This window comes from Falco rusticolus, chromosome 1 (genome assembly GCF_015220075.1).
Source record: "Falco rusticolus isolate bFalRus1 chromosome 1, bFalRus1.pri, whole genome shotgun sequence".
Taxonomy (NCBI): domain Eukaryota; kingdom Metazoa; phylum Chordata; class Aves; order Falconiformes; family Falconidae; genus Falco; species Falco rusticolus.
In genome coordinates this window covers 20362964-20380650 of record NC_051187.1, presented here as the reverse complement: position 1 = coordinate 20380650, position 17687 = coordinate 20362964, and the positions used below count along the sequence as shown (strand labels likewise).

The 17687-nt window shown below is 45.0% G+C and overlaps 2 non-coding genes across 2 annotated transcripts; both read right to left on the bottom strand.

The window, feature by feature from the left end:
- Nucleotides 1-15076: 15076 nt before the first annotated feature.
- LOC119142581 lies at nt 15077-15150 on the bottom strand. Its single transcript, XR_005102339.1, has one exon. It is a non-coding gene; the product is annotated as a small nucleolar RNA SNORD65 (small nucleolar RNA).
- An 830-nt stretch (nt 15151-15980) lies between these two features.
- LOC119142569 lies at nt 15981-16055 on the bottom strand. The gene has a single exon (XR_005102328.1). It is a non-coding gene; the product is annotated as a small nucleolar RNA SNORD49 (small nucleolar RNA).
- Between the last annotated feature and the right edge of the window lie 1632 nt (nt 16056-17687).

The following is a 17687-nucleotide window of genomic DNA, read 5'->3' as shown; positions in this document are numbered from 1 at the left end:
CCCGCTTTGATTTGTTATCTCCACCAGCACCACACAGCTCTGCCTGGGCATGAAAGAAGCCAGTCTGTGGGAGATTTACACCTTCAGTGACAGAGATGTAATTGAAAATGATTCTGTGCAGATGGAAGGGGAATCGAAGGGAGAATCGAGGGGAATTGAAACAGTAGGTGAGGCATGAGAGCCAGGGAAGGACCACTGCCATGCGCTCCGGAGGGCTCGCTCCAGCTGGGTTCTCTCAGAAGAGTTTGCACAAGTCCTGTTTGGGTTTTGAAGGGAATTATTAATTTAAAATGAGGGCTATGTTCCAGAAGAGGGGGGTCAGGAGCAAGCAAGAGGGCTGGTGATGGTCACCCCCAAGCATTAGTTGCTGCTCACCCCTCTTTCGGAGAGGAGCAGACGACTGCAAATGCCTACCCAAGCACCTACCCAAACCTGCCGCAGAGGAAAGGTCAAAAAGTGACCTAAAGGACTAAGGGGACAGCAGGAGGGCTGAGCCGGGGAGGGGGCTGCCCCAGGCAATAAACCACCCTGGTTATTGCCCTGCAGCTGACGCTGCATTCAGGCCCAAACGTTCCAGCGCTTTCCTGTGGTTCAGCACATCTCATTTCAGCAGTGGGCAAGGAGGTGGCTCCCAAGCTCGTGCAGGGACCACTCGTGTCCTGAGAAACACAAAGACTCCCGTGTTCCATTAACTGGTAGCGCATCGCCGGTAGGTGCTATTGCCAAGGAAACCAACTGACCTTATTAACAGCATTCATACATTAATGCTTATGAGGAAGGGAAAAAACAACTAACCTAACCTCTCCAGTGTGGTGTTCCTAGGTGAGCAACAGATTTAATCTCTTCCTGACCTCTTTGGTACGCAGATGTTGTCCTGGAAACACGGTGCAGTGCTCCCGCTCTTCCGTCACTCCAGGGGCAGTTGAGTTTTTATCTGCCCGGGGGCTGTATTCCACCAGCAGCCTATACACAGCAAAAGGAGCTGATCCTTCCAGCTCTATTAAATGCCTTTAGCATTAAATTCTGAAGGACAGACTGGAAACCAGGATCCATCATTGACAGTCCTCTGACAGCCTCCAGCGATGCGAGCCTCACCACTTCATATGAGCGGGCTCCAGCTTCACGCAAGATTCTCAAATGCTCAACAGCTGTAAGCTAAAGAGCTGCTGACCCTGCAATACCACAACCTGCTGAGCTGCGGAGCTTCAGCCTCTCCTTTCCATGCCTTGGGGGAACAGAGTCTTCCAAGACGATAAAGTGGAGTTAAAGGCTCGATGGGGATCGCTCCCTACCCTTACAGCCCCCCACAAGTGACTGCACGCTTTCAACACATGGGTTTGCACACAGCCAGGCAGCACATCATGACCACTACTCCCACACAAAGCTAGCCAAAAAATAAGAAATACAACAGGTTTGGGCCCAACTGTGTATTTACATGTGCATGGTCAAGGACAGCTTGTCAAGAGGAAAGCTAAGCGAGGAGCAAACATCTCCCTGCGTGGATTACAGCTGGGCTGCCCGCTTTGAGCCCAGTGCAATAGCCTGGGCAATGCCACGCCGAGCTGCAAACCCCACCAGCTTTATCATAAATGCACGTACCTGCAGTAGCAACTGCTTGCAGGCAGGCAGGTTCCAGCCGCCAGACTTAAGACAAGCAGAAGAGACAAGGCGAAAAAAAAACCTGCAGGGCTGGCTGTGACTTATTTCACCTTGTTGCAACCCACACTCTGCTTGTGCCAGTAAAGCTCCAAATCCACAGGGCTGCAATCCCTTCCTCACCAGGACCAAGCCCCAGGGGGGACTGAGACCCCTCTCCCTGATGCACACAGCCCAACACACCCTTTGCTCTCACATTTTCACCCATTTTACTCACAACCATCACACCCACCTTTAGGATAAATCCCCCCTCTCCTCAATCTTTTCTCTCCTTTCTTTATTCAGAGGAAAAATTGAACCCCAGGTACCCAGAAGGGTGTCCTGGCACTTGCTAAAGGACTGGGGTGTCCCTGACACAGCCTCCTCTCTGCCTCAGCAAGAAAATAAAAACCTTTATTTTCATTCCCTTCTAAGCTTTATGAAAGAAATATACATTTGCAGGGCTGCAGTGCATAGAGGATTTCCCACGTGCTCCTCCAGAACGCACAGCACTGCAGGGGAGAAAAGTAATAATTAAACTGGAGGGGGTGGCGGGTGCAGGCTAGGTTTTTTTCCTACATCTGTATTTTGCCGCTTCTGGGTTGTACAGAAGCAGGTTCTTAGGAAATGGCTGTTTATGGGGAATGGGTGAATGAAAAATAATCACAACTGCTGCAAAGGAAGGTGGGGGTTTAATGCAAAAACCGTGTTTTTCAAACAAGAAAAAGCCAGCCTAGTTGAAAACCCAGAGAGCAGCAGGTCAGCTGATCCTGTTGTCATAAGGAAAAATGCAATGCTTGGGGAGTGGGAAGAGGGCTTCACAGGGACGAGAGGGATTTCTACACTTGTCAGGGTAGATGATGCCTAGTGAGCGCCCTGCTGAGCACACGCTGCTGTTCCTAGGCATGGATGCAACCAAATCCTTGAAGGCACCAATATGCCAAGCTGCCCGGAGCAGAGCTACATCAAAATCTCAACAAAGATCCCAATATCCCAAATTTAGGAAAGCTGTGCTGCCATTTTCCTGAGTACACAGGTCCAGAGGAGAGCCACCAGCCCTATATGTGCCCCGAGGTCTGTCTTTCCTTCCAAACCCACAAGTCAGGCCACACACAAAATCAGCCCTTTTCCACCTAAAACATGAACTCAGCAGCTGGGGAGTGCTTTTGAAGGCTGTGAGCCAGGCCATAACAAAACCTGTGTGAATACTCTGGTTATTGTGAGGAAAACCGGCTCTTGGGAGAGTGCTTCAGCTGCAGCTGCTTAAATAGCTCCTGCTGGTTTCTTCTCCAACCAAGACGTTTGCAGGATGCGGTTTTCCCAGGGAGAAGGTGACTCAGGGTAGAGGTTGCAATAAAGGGCACAGAAAGGGAGAAAGCTGAGACCTTGGCAAATCTCACCCACATCACCTGAGATTAAAAAAAAAACAAAAACCAACATCCGTGGAAAAACCCAGGAGGAGGTTAAGCTAAAACTTTTAGCTGCTCCCATGCTACCTGAAGCCTAGTGTTTTTTTCCCTTACTAATAGAAGAAAAAGTCCTAGCTAGGGGAATCTTGCATTATTTATTGGCGGCTCATGCTGGTGTGTTAAATGCTTGCCCTGGAGACAGCAAATAGTCTACTCAAGCTGAGCTGATAGGGGAAAATGTACACAGCGGCATCTGGAAAAGTAACTTAGGTATTATCCCTCAAGGACTACCTGTTTTACATACAAAACACTGAGCAAGCATGGTTAGAAACCAGAGGGGCTTTAGCTCTTGCTGATCAAGGAGCTCTGAAGCAAAATTACACTGCAGTTCCGATGTGTGCAATTCTTTGTTGGAATCATTTTCCTTGGTGGAGTGATAAGGCAGATGTCAAAACAGTTCAGGGCCCATGAAAAAAGCGCCAGATTCCAAGTACTGAGCACTGGGGACCAGCCTCCCACAAGCAGGGATGGATGACTGATCAGGCCACCTTCCCTTTCCAGCCTAACAGTTCTCTCCCACGTTTCAGTGAGCAAATATTCCACCCAATTGTGAAATTTCCCTTTGTATCCTATCATTATAATGCTTACAGCAATGCTACAGGTCTCGGTCAGGATGAGGGCTCTCTGTACAAACACAACAGCCCCTGCCTGCCACCTGCCCCAACCACGGGGACCGCAGCATCCTTTCACCATGCACCCAAAGTTAACGAACCCCAAAAGCTAACTCTCAAGTGACTTCTTTAAAGATGGATCTGAAGACCAGTTTTCCTTAACAGGATTAATCCCAGCTTTGGAAACATCTCACAGATTTTGCTACGCAATCCACGTGCCCCACACTAGTAAGGGCATCGAGGGAAAGCCTGTAAGGCTCATGTCGTGGCTCTCAGCCTCTGAGCATTAAGTTGGCAGATCAGCCTTCAGAGGTCACAGCTAAATTGAGTCGATTTCATTGATTGTGCCATTAATTGCCTGCCCAGCGAAAAGCTGCTGCATGATGGATGACCAGTTAATTTACAACAGATCGCTCGTAGGAAGCTTTATTACAGAGAAAGGCAGTAGCAATTGGCCTGGTGGTAGCAACTACTGCTCTGCTGCTACCTGGTGAGATGGTCGAGCTTAGAACTAAACTTACTGACCTCCTTTTTCAGACACTGCAATAACCAATGTCGCCAAGCAACATTGTAAAAGAATTAGGGGCGGGGGGGGAACCCACAAAACCACCCCAAAAAACCAGCTCTTCATCTAAAATATGTGATTTATATCGAGCCAAGCGCTTGCTGGGAATAAAACGTGGATGCGAGTTTATTTCTTTGAGCAGCCATAATTACTAAGCTGGCAGGGAAAGACAGTATTCAATCTGCTTTGCTTGTGCATTACCATTAACAAATGTTAGTGCAGAATTTGTCCACAAGGACAAACTCCAAGAGCTTTGCTAACTGGAAAGAACGAGAGGAAGCCTAGATCCCAAACTGGCACTACAGGACAGGTATTTAGGAATATGGTGCCAGCTTTTTTACACGAGAACTGCATAAGCCCATTGCTCAATTACTCCTGATGAATGGGGAATTGGAGCTGTTCCTAGTTTACCGTCCCTTGTTTACCATCCCTTCTGGCAGTTTTGGGCTTGCATTTTCTACCTTCTCTTCTGTTCATATGCAGAGAAGGCAGGCATCTGACTTTGGCTTAATTTATGGTTTTACATAAATCTGAAGGCCTGATTTAATAGATCAGAAAAGATGAAGCCTCTTCACCACCACCTTTAATTATTTGTGCAGATTTCCAAATTCATTCCCCAAGTTTCTGGCCTTGTAATAGCTTATTGATTCTGTGGCTTCTGTGCCATCTTTCATTTTTCTTTGCTATTTTATTAATTCAATCTGAGGAGAAAATAAATCCGTGGAGCCTATAGAGCATCCTTCAAGAAGGGTTCATTTAACTGCAACTGGCAGGTGGGGTGGAGTAACTGGTTGCCAGCACAGCTCTTCCGCGAGCCTGTTACACACTGCATCTCTCTCGGCGAGTTGTTAGGGGAAGCAGAAATAGCATTTGAGGTTTACAAGAGAGATGCACAGGGCCACTGCTTTGTGCTGTGCCAAGAAAAGATCAATACATAACTCACTGAAGATTTGGCCTGTGCATTTATCACTGGTTTTTTCTAGGCATGTGCTGCGAGGCTGCTCCATTTCTGTCTCTCCCCATGGCTCACTGTGTTACCTGTCATCCGTGTCCTTCCCCAGGGGAAGCCAGAGCTCCCCTCGCTTTGCACAAGCCGCCTTTGCAGAGGTGCTCTGTGATTAGGATTTTGCATTGCAAGCAGGAGCTGAAGGCCTCCACCAGCAGCAGGACCACAAGCAACAGACATGCTAAACAGTGTGAAAATCACAGCTCCATTAGACCTCAAAGCTCCTTACTACAGATGTGCCTTTCCTTCAGGCAGAAGCTCATGGAATAGATACAAAAAGACTCAGCCATATACAGCAAACAACAAAATAAAGAAAGGGACGTTAACAACTACAGAAAATCCAGCTGCATCACCACAGGAATAAGCCTCCCTTCCCCTCGCCTTGGCACTGCCTCCAGGTAAAAACTGAAATCCCAACTTCTCTTGAACGGATTAACTGCCAAGGCGGCAAAGAATCAGTCTCCGAGCACTGTACACATCGCACTCTGGCACCTGCTAATCCGGCTCTTACCAAACCCCTGTTGAATCCTGCACATAGAAATGCAAGTAGAAAAATCTCAGAGCAGACAGATTTCCAAACACACAAAAGGCATCTGCTTCACTGCGTGCCTTTACACATTGCTTTCCAACAGAACTTCCCTGTTACTTTATTTCATCTCCTTCATTGTACACACCTGCTTGTTAAATTATGAATTTAAAGGCTAAGTAGTTTTCCAACCACACTGGAGGAAGCTGTGCTTTCTTGCAAGCTCAGAGCTTCCCTCCACCGCATGCATTGGAAACAGCACAGAGCTGCAGGCTAAAATGCAAAACTTAGCACTTCTTTGTGCCCCTCCCTTGCCTCCCTTTGCCACAAAATCCTGCCAACTACGTTCAGGTTCTCTGCAAGATACTGAAAGGAAACAACAGTCAAGCAAATTATAAGGGGGAGATTTTCAAAAGAACAAAGCACCTACTTCTCCCTTCCAAGCTGCTGAAGAAGAGAGGCTTTGCAAGTATGCTTAAAGCCAACTGGGTGATACACATTTTCCCAACAACTGGCAAAAGTTACTGTAAAAGAAAAATCATTCCATTGTTCCAGGAAAAAAAACCCTAAAGCAGCAAAACAGCTTAAAGCATTGCAACACCCAGGAGAGAGGGCCTGTATTTCACTACTGCCCATCTCTATAGAGTGTAGGTCCAAAGCTCACATCAGCCCTGTGCGCTAAATTGGTGGCACGGGAAGATGTCTGCAATGTGCTAAACAAACTAAGTCCCCAGTGTCATTTGGAACAAACCCAGCTTCCCATCTCAGAGGTAGTTAAAATCAGTCTTCCGCAAGTCTCTCGCTGCCAAAACCGTCCTCGTTCTAGCTCAATAACCTGAGTGGATATTGCTTCTTTAACTGATTATACCGATTAGGAAACGGTAGAAGGCAAGAGCTCTTTTCCCCACACCTCCACAACACTCAGTACGCACACACAACAGAACAGCAGTTGGAATTTAGGTGCTGCTTTTCACAGAAATGTCATCTTGCAGACTGATCTTAGCAGCTCAGGTTTGCATGTCAGCAAAATTACCCATCTGACAGGCCAAGCAAGCTCCATTTAAAAGTTAGTTCCACATCAATTCAGCACAGCTCACGTGAAATGGATTAAACCAGCATTCTCCAATGATAACTACCAAGCAAAAGACAAGCAACTGATCATACCTCATAGGAAATGAGCTCCGGACCAGGGTGTTTCTAAAGCCACACACTCACAACAAAATATCACCGGTGCACAACTCTTACATATTTGTCTAGGGGTCTCCATTATCTTGCCCTTATTTTAATCTGAGCGTTCCTCCAAATCATCCATTTCTTCTCCCTTTTCCTCCTCGCCCAGCAAAACTCCTTCGGAAGTCACAGACACCAACAGCCACCTCTTGAAATCCCTCCGTGCCGCCAGCATCAGTATTTTCCCATGACCACCAATTATCTCCTTCTCCCTCCTTGATTTCTAGGAAAATATGCAGGCTGTGGTTAGACACCAGCTCCTCCAGAAAAAACCATAATTTTTCTGACCTACTTTTAATTTCCTCTTCTAATGGATGTAGGTACCAGCTGCTCTTCCTCTGGCAACTGATCTTCTGCTTGCTAGGTCTACAACTTCAAAGGCTTCTTGCTTAATCACCCATGAGAATTGAAGCTTTTCCTCCTCACCTACCTCCACAATCAGCCAGCACTGTCCAGGAGTTTGCCATTTCATCCTCAAACTTGCCACTTGACACCCTGCGAGCAGCAGGAGAACTTGGCTAAGTGTAGTATTATTTTCATAAAGTACTGCGTTCTGCTAAGAGAAGAAAGAAAAGAAAAAGACAACCCAAAATCTTCACCCTGCATCTATCGGGGCAGCATTAAATGGGAGGTGGATAATTAAAACAAAATGGAGGTAAACAGCTTCACCTGGGGCCCCAACGAGCACCAGCCATTTAATCAGTAACAGCCAGCAAAGGTCCTGACCTCAGCCCAGCCCTGCATTTTAGTAAGATTACTGAAGCTCTAACATTGTTCAACACAGGTTGGGCCACCCCTTCTTGCAACCACCCGCGGACCTTGCTTTTTAACAGGTGATGATTATCAGGGGCTGTAGGGGAAATTACCAGAGTGACTGGATGCCATTTTAATCCCTCAGATCAGAAGCAAGACCTGACTGTGAAGGATGAACCTACAGGCTTTGGGGAAAAAGTCTCCACTGCATCTAACAGCTTGTATCTTACTTTGTAGTTACAGTTCTGCACAAATAACCTCTCTGAACTGACCAAAAATCCACATGTCCAGTGACTGGGCTCCTGAACACGCTCTCCAGAGGTGCCAAGGAGGAAAAAAGTTTCCCCAGGCACAGTATAACCTTACTGCCACTTTCTACTTTCTTTTTATCCAATTCCTCCAACTTCCGCAGTCTCCAGTTTCCTCCACCCATGTTTTGCAGCATCCCACCTACAAACCCAGTGGCCTTAACCTGCTGCTCTTGTGTGGGAGGCCCCTGCAAGCAGAGCCACCTTCACCTCCCTCTGTGTAAGAAACTCTCCAAAGACACAAACTAATAGATTTTCACACAACCACCAGAGAATCCAAACCCCAAAATGGGCTGAATTTCACCAACACCCACCAGGCCTGTCTCTTCATCTATCTAACCAGCTCCAGGTACCACATCAGATCTTCAAACAATTTTGGTGTCATCACTGACACCTCAGTCCTGCTCTCCTCCCTGAAACCCTTCCTCTTCCTCAGCTTTAGCCTCTGAGCTGCTGATATGCTGCCAAGTGACACAGCATTGCTGTCATCTCCAAAGACCTTTTTGAAGCAAAAGCAGTAGCTTTGAAATAACTTCTCCTTGATGTGGTCTGCCCTTTTGGACACCAAACAGCCTGGTACTGACAAAAAAAAAAAAAAAAAAAAAATCTTTATTTTGCCTCCTGCAAACACAGAGCACCTTCCTCCATAGTACAGAAGCACAGAGGCTGGTTAAAGATGACTGGATACATATTAAATCAAATTCAAAGTGCACATACCTTGGTACAGCATCTTCCCATTAACTTCTGAAACCACCGTGCATTTCAAAGCTCCCAGTTGCCACCTTGCTTTGAAACAATTCTCATCATCCTCACAGGAGGTATCCTGTGTGTTTCACATCCTGAGCAGGACTCGGCACAAAGATTTTATTATTTACTGCTACGGTTGAATGTAATAAATACCTGATCTGAGACAGTTAAGTAAAATTGCTTTACCCAACGACCACCCACGCTGGCTTTCCCTTTTCTCACCCGCCCCAGCAAGGCTCTGGTCTCCAGCTTCTTCATCTGTAACGAGGAGGTAACGTGGCTTTGAAGGAATGCTGGCAGACCATTGCAAGATCATTGGATGTGGAGGCACAAGAGATGTAAAGCATTATATCAGGCATTTCACCTGCTGCTGCTACGTGCCACATTAAACAACTGTACATATTCGCAGATCACCTAAACGCCAGTGCTGCATCTGCTGTTGGATAAGGGTTCTGATAACTGAAGACCTATAGGAAGTTATTCCATACCACTAGTATTCTTGACCCAGGTATTCATTAGTAAATTTTAAGCCATTCAGGAAAATCTATTATCTGTTGGCAAGCTTAAGACTTAGCTAGGAAGTTTGCCTCTGAATATGCTATCAAATATCAAACCTATTTCACCATTCAGTTAACTGCACCCAATACAAACTCAGAGCCAGTGCAGACAAATCATCAAATGCAGCTGGCACGTGGACAAAATACAAGAAAAAGACAACGAAACCCGATCTCCTACAGGATCTGGAAAAGCAAAAGCAAGTCATTCAAATACCCAGAAAATAAATCAATTTATTAAAAAACCCTACAAAGGACAGCCCACTAGAAAGCCATAGTCAGCTTTAGAAATATAGATCTTTATTTCATTTGATTAACAGTTCACACTGCAGCTGTGCTACGCAATTATTTTACCACAAACCATTACAAATAAAAAACCTGTTACAAAAAAAATATCTAATTATTGACTTGCAAAACCTAAAGGTGTCTAGCCAAAAAAAAAAAAAAAGGAAAAGCACACACAGGAAAGGTCTTAATTATCAGAGATAAAACTTCTTACATTTCAAGTTGATTAAAACAGCAGGGATTTCAAATTCAGTCTCCATTGTGTAAGTGATTTTCTGCTTTGTCCTAGGTTTTACAGTTCCACACACAGCTGCTGGGCTGCAAGGGGTTTATTGACTTCAGCTGAGCTGAGGCTCAACACCCACCACCAAGGAGACACAGAGGGCTTTGCTGTGTCAGTCCCAGGCTTTAGCAAGCAGCCAGGCTTGCAAGTCCTGAGGCTGCATGCAATCTGAGCAAAAGGTAATCAAGGGCAAATAATTTTTCACACAGTATTTTTATTTTTACTAAAGGAAAGTAAGTTTCAACTCTTTTTGCTGCTCATCACACTGCTGATTCTTGCACTCCTGTGTTGCTGCTGCCTGCCTAGACTAGAAACGCTTTGGGGCTGCGACCATTACTGCAATGGGTTTGCACAGTGTCAAAAGAGAACAGGCTCAGCCTTTGCTGGTCCTACACTGAGAAACATTAACAGCCAAGCAACGAGTGGTATTTTCACTGTACAGGGGCTTCTCTGCATGTTAACAAAAGTTGCAAATCTTACTAGACAACCGGGAAGGAATAGGCAGTAAACCCATGTTTCCCCAAACCAGCCGCTTCCAAAGTTGCAAAATCTTCCTCTACAATTAACGCTCTGAACTTGATCACTGCACCACCTTGTGGGCTCGAGTGTCAGGAGGCAAAACAGGGCAAATATTCTCCCTCTTCCCGAATTAAAGAGTACAGGAGCATGAAATCCCTACTGTTTTTTTTTAAATATGCCCTCCTTGCATGCTCTAAACCAAATTCCATGTGTTAAAGTCTTACAATTTTAAGCAGTGTTAGGAACTGTTCATAACATTTGGGCTGAAATTGATTTTTAAGCATAAAATTGAGACACTAAATTACATGAATTGACAAAATAAGGTGCATATTTGCCTACCAGACCACTAAATGATGTGTCAGCCTTGTCCTTTTTTACAGGAACATACGAAATGCAATAAAGCTTTGGCAGCACAAGGTCAGTGAAGTGCTAGGAACATTGCTGAGCCAGAGCCCTGGGCAAGCGTGGGAAAGGCCAAACACACACACACACACCCAGCTATTTGGAGCCTTCACTCCTTGCTCAGAGCAACTCTGAGAGCTGCTGCCTTGTAGCATCTGAGAAATTATAACAAAGCATTTGCTAATGTGGCAGCTGGAAGGAAACTAACCCATAGATTTTCCTTGCACAACACTAATACCATCCTAAGTCATTCCTTGCTAGAAAACAGCAACTCCTTTGACAGTCCTTGCTTCCCTTTCACTAATTTAAAATGAGGGACAGTTGAAAAATGAACTGCTCTTCCCTCTGCCTTCAAGAGAGAGGGAGTGAAGTTTCAAAATTTAGGACCTGCTTCATTCTGTAAAGGTAAAACTATGCAGTACATCCCTTCCTCCCTTCTCATTAAGCAAGTACAGCCAGCTAAAACTGAATTCAGCTGCTGAAAGCACAGCTACTGAGCCAAGAAAGAACACATCTTTAGGTTTTAGTTAATAACTGATACATTAATTATAGTAATTCATGGGTTTGTGTGATAATTTTAATGCTAATATAGATACAATTGCTTTATCGTAAATACTAAGACATAGTGGTAAGCAGCATTTAAATGAAATGTGAAGTTTGTGATTTACAAAATAGAAACAAGAGTACTCGCAAGGACGCCAGCTCCCCAGCCTCCCCTCCCAGTGACGTGAGACACATCACGTTGGCTTTCCTGTCCACCATTTTCAGGCAACACTGGAAAGAAGGGATGAAACCAATATCCCTCCCCTGGCACACGCAAGGAAACCTTTTGCATGATGTCCACTCCAATTCATTCTAGCAAAAACGTGAGGTGCAATGAGCTGCCTGCAGTTCATGCCTCTTACCAGTCACATGACAAATTCCCTGAACGGAGGTTACAAGTCAGTCCCATCCCACCTTTACTGCCCTATACAAAAAGGAGCCCGAGGATTTGAGTCTAGTTACTACTAAACGCATATTCACACCACAGAAGCGATTTTTGCAGTTGGCATCCTCTACACCATCTCGATACACATGGAAAGACACAAACGGAAAGACTATCACCCAGAGCAGCCATTCTCAAGCATGTCAGCAGTCACAGCACATATTTTATGGATAATACATAATCACTGTGTTATCTCTTATAATGAATTACTACATGATATTGCCATCTCTCTTATTGCTAATAGCTGGCACTCAGCCATTCTTAGCTTCCTTGCATTTTTTTTTTTTTTTTTTGCTTTAATCCTTTCATCTGCGTTAGACTTATCCATGGTTGTTGGCTGCTGTCAAGTGCCAGGGACTCCTGCCAAATGTTCTCTTAAGCCTTCAGAAAATCCAAAATAATAGTATTCTAAAAATCAGGCTTTTTTTTCTGTTGCTTATTCCCAAACACTGTAAAGTTCTCGTGCTCCAAATGTAATCAAAACAGAATTTTATTTCCCCTCCCCTCAAGCACTGCAAGATAAAATAGTAAGATTATATATGCTCCCATGTAAGATCACAGTACTAACTTCAGGACACCCACATTGTTCAAAAGGCACCATATTCTAATACGAGTAATGTTTTTCCATTCATTCATCTTTGCAAAAACCAGCCTGTTAAGAGGATCCCCCGCTGAGGAACTTCGTTTTTGATGAAAACAATAAACAAGTAATACTACAATAAAGCTCATGAATAGTTAACTATAATAGATACCACCAACTCATAGCCTCAATAAACCCAGATAAACCGTTTCCTGTTTATGCAAGTATTCCCAAGTCAACTCTTCTCTATTTTAATGAGGTAATTCTGATACATAGTACTAGAAAGAACAATTACAAAAGCAAGTTGCAGCAAACCTATCTTGTGCAAATTAAACAGCACATTAAGCAGTCAAGCGAAAATTCCCAGAGTTCTTTCTGTTTACTGAGGCCATGTGGCCATACTCCCCTCCATTATCATTAATGGAGTACAAATTCTCATTTGGAAAAAAGAATAGATTCCTCCTTCTAAAATCTTTAAAACCATTTTCATTTCCAATGCATATCGTATCAGCTAAGAAACAAGCAGCTCTTAAAATCAGGCAGTAATAATTTTGTTTCATGGAACACTGGGAACAGTATGCTACTCTTACTTCAAAATTAATTTAAAATTTAAAATTACAATAAATATCAGAGTAACCTGTTCACATCGTTCAAATACCTTCAGATCAAAAATTCGTTCCAAACAAGTTTTGCATACTCCTTTATTACCCAGGTTGAATGTTTTTATTAAACCCTGTATGTATCACAGTAATGTTCCTAGGAAAAATCCAGATTAATCTACCTGCACTTTATAGTATCAGGGTTTTTGACATTAATCTGAATAACATTAAACCTGTTCTGCTGTGATTAAAGTACATAAATCTGACTTCTCATAAGAGAAACCTCTGTGAAATCCCCCATTTCATACAATTTATGCCCTAAGCACTGACGCGTGTCCTAGTTCCACTGGCTTCACAGCCATCAGCCAGCATGGCTCACCTGCGCTACCAGAGCGACAGGGTCACTGTCCCGTGATGCCAGACAGGCAACACCAAGTCATAGCACCTTCCTTCTTTCAGGTCAGGAGGTAAAACGGTCAAAACACTGGTTCAAGTCTTTACCCAACTACACAGGAAAGCGTAGGCACAGCTGGGGCAGTCCCTGAAGCCTCATCTGTGACACAGGACTGGAACGTTTAGCTTCCGCTGTCACCACTGCTCTTGTCCCATCATGAAAATAAGCAAGCTCACACTGTGACAGTGGTTTTAGGGACTATGAAATCCTGGGTAAAGGATACCCCTGCTCTTTATTTTATGACAACCAAGAACTGTTCACCTAAATTACTGCAGTAAAAGTATCACTTACCACGAAGTACCATTTTGACTGTTTGGCTGGCTGCACCCCGTCCGGCAAAATTTCATTGCTTCCAGAAGCAATACCAAGCTGTACAGTTACTGCTACTTTTGACGCTTGTCAGCACAGAAGTAGCATGTGCTCACAAAGGATTAGTTCATCAATAACCATCAATTTACCTTTTTCAAAAAGCACACTCTAAAGGCACTACTGAAATCTGCCGCTTGGTGACACCAAGTGGGCAAAGCAACCAGCAACACCTGCACCACGTCCTCACTCCAGGTTTGATGAGACTGATTCCACACCCCCTGCAAGCGCACTGAAGCGTTACAGCCTGTCAGCTATAGTGACACAATGAATATATCAGGAGGTTTGGCCTCAGATGCAGTTTTTCTCATTTAAGCACCTCTGGTTTAAGTCTCAAAGATTCCCCCAAAACCTTTCAACTTCCTTTTATAAACCTCCATCGTAAACCACTCTTAGAGCGAGTCATTTTTCACTCTTACTAGCCACGCTGAAGAATGCTGACAAATTCCAGTGTAAGTTTCTCTTCCCTTTCTGCACATCTGGCAATTAATTTTAAGTCGTACAGACCACTACTTAGAAGAGATGCAGCACATTGGCTAGAATGCTACCGCTGCAGTTACAGATTCTGCTACCTCTATAGTGGACTTTAAAAAAAAAAAAGGTTGAGGCCAAAATACTACAATAGCAAGCCTTGAAAACAAGCTACAGAAATAGTTGCATTTGCTCTTCTTGCTGTAGAGGTGTTAAAGGCCTAATCTCTCCAGTAATTGCAGCAGCAGTATTGGCATCAATTGTCTAAACTGTTTAAAGTAAATTACCAGCTAGAATGCTTATGCAACTAAACCCCATTTACATTACCTGCATTAATTATACTGTGGTGTGCGTACATCTATTTTATCATATTATAGCAAATTATAGGAGTGCTCTCTATGTTTATCAAAAATGTGTTGTGTAATGAATGGAAAGTCATTCCTCAATGCAGTGCAGTGACAAAAACAGACCCAGTTGGCAAGGGGGTAGGGATTGAGAGAGAATTTTAATGTATGTGTCATCAAAACAGTGTAACTGTTACCATTTCTTAACATCTTAGGGCAGAGAAATTTGCAGACTTTACAAACACTAGTCCCCAAGCTCACGCACATGTTTCATGGGACTCCTCCTTCCTCAGACCTTTTCAGCATCAACACCTGCAATAAGCAGCATAGGTAAGTTAACCATTCAACACTAAGTATTAACCCATTTGTTAATCTAAGAGATACCATCAGAAAAACCATTGCTCACCACCAGTCAATCTGCCGGTAATTCCAGCAATTTTTGGTTAGTTTCATCATATGGTATCTTTGGGTAAATTGATACATTTCTAGCAGAACCAAGGTCTTTATCCCTTTGGTCTACAGTGCTGTCAGCACAACCTGCAGCACAGGAAACAGATGCTCATATATTTACTGCCCATATTTTAGTTTAATCAAGTATTTTTAGGCCTAGTACTTCATTCATTGGACTTTTAGAGCTAAGAACATACAGAAATGGAAACAGTCCATAAGAATATTCTCAGCTAGGTAATTTTTCTTAGACTGTAGCCAAAAGACAGTTGCATTAACCACACACCAACTATTAAACTCACCCAGAAGAACGCCATGCTCTTGCTGTCTTCACTACCTTCCACAGGACTTGTGAAGAGCTGTAAATCAAGTGGTAGACAGTAGTAACAATTAGATATTAGCAGAGACCTGCAAGCTATACCTACATAGAGAGATACAAGTACCAGGCATTAAATTTTGAGGAAAAGAGGAGAGAAAGCAGATTGAATCAAGCTATGAAGTATAAACTAACAAAATAAGCTTCTTGAGCTTCTGGCAGCCTATAAACCTGATTAATTCTCAGCTTGGATGCTACCTGGTATAAAGCTCTACAAGGTCCAGTGAAATTCATCACTCACCTTCACATCAGGGCCACCTCCAAAGAGCAACCTGCTTCCAGTCCTAACTGTGTCATGTTTATCTGGAAAGATCAGGCACTGCAGATGACGTGAAAGAGATGGACATGAAGCAATGTTAGATATTACAAGAGCTCTTTTCACAGAAAGCAAGCATAAATAAAAGTTGCCTGTTTAGTTCTAGAAGACAATTTCTAGAACCCAAACTCTGCATGCACATAGCTGTATTTCAGACAAATAAGAAGGTTATCGTCAGTTCTCGCATCTGACGGCACTTCCTATTCAGGGTTATCATCATCAACAGCTAACTATTTTTGTGTTTCATTACTTAAAATACAGTAATTGTTCCATCTTGAACAACAGTTGTACATTTTCCTTTGTTTTATAAAAGGCATTAGCTCAGTTAATGGCAGGTAAAATTAGTTTTGATGAGTTTTTATTTAACTTTTCATAAGATGTAATTGTTACAGGTTATTTTTGACTAACGACCCTGCATTTAACTGCTTTACATCTTTAGCATGTACACAAAGGCCCGGAAAGTAATTGCACACCTTAGTACAAAATGAAACTTTAACTTACTCTCTACTTCAAGACATCATTCCGCTGTGGGAGTAAAAGCAAAAGAATGTTACTAGGATACTCTTCAGCAGTAATTTTAGAAAACCTTGGAAAGTTTAGAAGTAGGTTTATCCAAGGGAAAAAAAAAAAAAACCCAAACCCCCATGAAAACCAGAACCTCACATCCAACAGTCTGCTTGTAATTCCACCCATATTTGTGATGATACCATGAATCACCAAAATATTTATATCAGACAGCTTTTAGCAGCCAACAATCCTCTCTGCTAAATTTCCTGACTAAAAACAGGTCAATCTCCCATATGCACCTTGCTAGCCTGCGTTTACAAGGGCCATTTTTAAACTGAAATTCCACAGGCCACCAATGGCTGTCACGTCCACTGCACAGGAAGGGGCTGGCACATGGAACCACCATAAAAGTGACCTGTCTGCTATAAAGATAGCGCCATAAAAATAAAAGTCCATAGGAAGGCCAGGCAGGAACGGCAGATGCGCAGCCGTAAAGGAACCCTGAGCCTGGCAGGACTCTGCCCCAGCAGCATGCGATGCTGTGGGCAACAAGCAACCGGCCTGGAAGCAGCCGGGCGGCCCGTGAGGAGAAAACAACCGACTGCAAACAGGCCTCACCGTCCCGACCCCGCTGCAGGGGGCGGGAGCCCGCCCGGGGCAGCACGGCGTTACCTCAGCCGCACAGCGAGCTCCCAGGCCTCCCAACCCAGCCGCTTCAACTTACCGGGGAGCCGTTCCGGCGGCCGGCAGCGCCTGGCGCCCGTCCCGCCTCCATGGCCGGCCCTGAGGGGACAAAGGGGGGTCAGGCGCCATGTGTTCCGAGGCCACACCCGTCCCTTGCGTCACCAATGGCGGCCCGCTCTCCTCACACAACACCCCCCTCCTTCCCTCTAATGGTCGGTCCCAGGCCGAGCGGCCCTAGGGACGGGGAGGCCCGGCGGACGCCACCACTGCCGGCGTGGTGGGGGCCCTCTCACCTCAGCCTAAATGACACGGGCGCCTCGCTCCGCCTCGCCCCTAACCCGCCTCCCGCAACACCCAGCAACCCCTGCCGCCAACCCACCTGCAGCAGGCACGCAGGGCGAAAGGGCGCCAAAGAGCGCGGCGGCCCTTTATAAAGGCTTGGGACGTACCACCCCTCAGCGGGGAGGGGGGGTAGCGGGCAGTGCCACTGCTCCAGCGCGGCGGGGGCGGGCCGAGGCATCCGTTTCCTGCGTTGTCCTCCTTCCGGGCGGGAGCGGCGGGGAGCTGGGCCTTTGGGCTTCCTCAGCCTCGCTCGACCCTGGTCCGAGGCATCCCCCCGCTCGGCTGAGCGCTGGGCAGCGGGTTCAGGACGGTTGGGCCGGGGC